The sequence below is a fragment of the Armigeres subalbatus genome, chromosome 2, assembly GCF_024139115.2.
Source record: "Armigeres subalbatus isolate Guangzhou_Male chromosome 2, GZ_Asu_2, whole genome shotgun sequence".
Classification (NCBI taxonomy): Eukaryota; Metazoa; Arthropoda; class Insecta; order Diptera; family Culicidae; genus Armigeres; species Armigeres subalbatus.
This window is the reverse complement of record NC_085140.1, coordinates 63,577,965-63,581,075: the sequence shown is the minus strand read 5'-3', so window position 1 is coordinate 63,581,075 and position 3,111 is coordinate 63,577,965. Positions and strand designations below refer to the sequence as shown.

At 44.2% G+C, this 3,111-nt stretch overlaps 1 pseudogene; it reads right to left on the bottom strand.

The window, feature by feature from the left end:
- Nucleotides 1-2,854, bottom strand: part of LOC134208998 (titin-like) — a 22,922-nt pseudogene extending 20,068 nt beyond the window's left edge.
- Between the last annotated feature and the right edge of the window lie 257 nt (nt 2,855-3,111).

The window sequence follows — 3,111 nt, the reverse complement described above, 5'->3', positions numbered from 1 at the left end:
CGATAGTGGAAGCCAGAAGAATACGACACAGAGTTTGTTCCAAGGTGATGAAAGTCTACCGTGGAGGCAATCCCGCAGCAAATCACAGACTCCCACGCCCTGGAGACGTGTGTCGGGATCGACGAACATCCCGTGACCGTTCGCAATCCATAGATAAACGAGGAAATAAAACCATGGACCGAGCAGGTTGTAAACCTCAAAACAACCAAAGACTCAAAAGGTGGAAAAGGAAAAGCTGAAACTGTACAGCTGAAACCAGCGCAACCAAAAGTCCCAAATACAGAAGGAACAGTGGAGAAGGTAGAATTACGTGCCTTCAAGAAAGATCAACAAACTACGGAGATTACGGAGCAAAAGATGGAAGAAATGGAAGCCATCATAAAAGAAGATGAAAATGTTGAATATGGAGTTCAAAAGCTACGACATGACGAGGATATCTCAATTCTAGAAATCACCAACAAGTAGACGAACTGATGCGCAAGGAAACAGAAAAGGTGTCCCTTGGAAGCGTGGAAAGGTAACGATGAAGAGCAAATTGGCAAACAACAGTTTCAAGAAACAGATGAAACCACAGCAAAAGTGGATCAAACCGTCGAAGAACAATCGAAAAAGAAATGGAATTATCAGTCGACCAACAATCAGGCGCAATGCGACGAGGCAAGAAAACGAGCCCTTCAAAGAAACTGAAGATCCGCTCGACTAAAGTCGATCAAACGAGGAGCAGCAAGTAACAAGAAACCTGTGGATGGAAACGAGGGTCCCAAAAGCCAAATAGAACAAGTTGTCGATACTGAGACATCTCGCTTGACGATAGATGAAACTGAGCGCAAGAGGTTATTCAGTCATGAAGACAACCGGTCACATGGAGACGTGGACCGAAGAAATCAACACCAGAAGAACCAAAACCAGAAGAACAGAAGCTGAGGAACTCAACTACCGCCTTGGATGCGTGGAAGAAAACCTGGAAAGAGAATTCAAACCCAGAGCCGGAAAAGGTGAACAAATAAGCCTACTCGTAGCAAAAGAAGGAAATACCAAAGGAACTTAAGAAGTATCTCAGCAGTCCCCAAAGCCAAATGTTGAAGTGAAATGAAGATTTTGAATCTGTGGAAATTGAGCCGCAAGCAGATAAACTGAAGGAACTAACTCCTCGAAGAACTGGAACAGTTGGAACAAATTCATTTGAAGAGCCTAACCCGTAGAACCATTGCCTGAAGAACCGTCAAAAACCGAGGAAGCACCAAAGGAAGTGAACCAATACCAGCAACCAACCTGAGCAATACGTAATTAGTTGGCCACTGATTGTCGTATTGGCCATTTTGAAAGAGTTGAGTTTGTTGTTGCTGTTGATTGAGCTGTTGGAACTGCTGAGTCCCGTCTTGTTGGACCAGTGTTCCATCCGAGGCGATGAACTGCTTTTGCTGCTTACGACGTCCTGTAAGCAGAAGGGATGTTCCAGAAAGTGGAAGAAAAGACAATTTGATTAGCTATAATTGGCCGGTAGTGGTGCTAGAGAATGAAAACAACATTGAGCTACTCGATTGATGTTCAATTTCCTCTGTAATGGTTAGTTGGTAAAGATCATAGAATAGCAGAGGTAAGCAAGTAGCGGTTAAAGATTCCAGGGGTAGAGGTGCAAAAATAAGCAATTTTGCACCCGAAACGACGATGGTGCTGGCAAACACCAGAGGCAAGCCACGATACGATTTATGGAGTGACGAATCGCACAGCTTGAGAATGCTTTGAGGCATATGAGTTGGCAATACGCCGTAGACGGTGTGAGGTGATGAAAACGTACAAGATGTTGGCCAGTGTTCTATCGTTTGCACCTGGGCAAACGGAAAACGGGAACACATTTAGGAAAGGTAGTAAATTTAAGTGTGAATGTAGTTCCTTGGTTTCTCTCTAAGCGTGGCGATGGTAGAAACCTATTTTTAGATTCCTGTCATAATGTTCGCTGGGCAGATCAAATAAGAGTAATTGGGGAAACGTGCCTCTCTGGTGCATGTGAGTCAGCGTGTCTAATGATGAGATTTATCAGATGCCGTGGGACGTGTAGCCTGACTTGATTGTTGGAAAGTGGAATTGTGTTTTGACATTGCCGAAATATAATTTGAACGGCGTCCAAAACACATGACTTGACGACGCATCTAGGGCAATTATTGCAATTTTGTTGTTATATTTTCCCAACAATAATTATTTAATTTCATTTACTGATCCGTGAAAAAATCAATTTATTTGATTCGCCATCGCCAGTTTTGCTGCTATGGTTATGTTATCGACATGACTTTCAGATTGTCGCTTAGCATAGAATGTAGGGTTGGAAATATTTGCAATCAGACTTCAAACAACCTGTTTTATAAGACTATCAAGCAAACCACACAGCAGATCAAAGCCAAACTAATAGAAGAAAGCGAGCCAAAACATACATAAGCAAACTTTTGAAGTGTATTGGGTAGTGTATGGTCGTCAAATTCGCCGTAGGCTTTAAACCTACAGAAGTCCGCGTCGGTCTCTTCTAAGACATAGAACATTGTTTTCTACTGCAGTGATCTCAAACACACATAGCTAGGTCTTCAGTTCTACTACCCAGACAATCGATTCAACTGAATACCGACTAGATGTGCTTCAGGACACACTTTGACTACGGAGTACCCCCGTCTATACCTGATTGCGTTAGTTCTTCCTGTTCTTCTTCATCTTCATAATCTTCATCTTCTTCGTCAAAGGACAGCTCTTGCAGTAGCACCAGTTGGTGTTGCTCTTGCAACTGCTGCTGCTGCAGTTGCCACCACGGCAGCTGCTGCACCGGGATGCCCTGGTAGAAGGTCTTGGCCGGGCGCCGGATTTTCATGGCCGACAGAAGCCTCTGCGTTTCTTGGGCTACCTTTCTATGTTTCGGGACCGATTTTTCCCCGTGGTAATGCTTTTTCGGTAACGCTGGGGCCACGGGAGCATAACAGCAGCGCAACACTGACAGAGATTTAACGCAACTTTTGAAGATACTGGGAGAACGTACGCGGACATGTTGCGCTGTTGGGAGGAAAACAGAGAGTACAGATAACACAGCGAGAACACACAGAGACAGATCAGTGGTGGTCAGATCGGGAG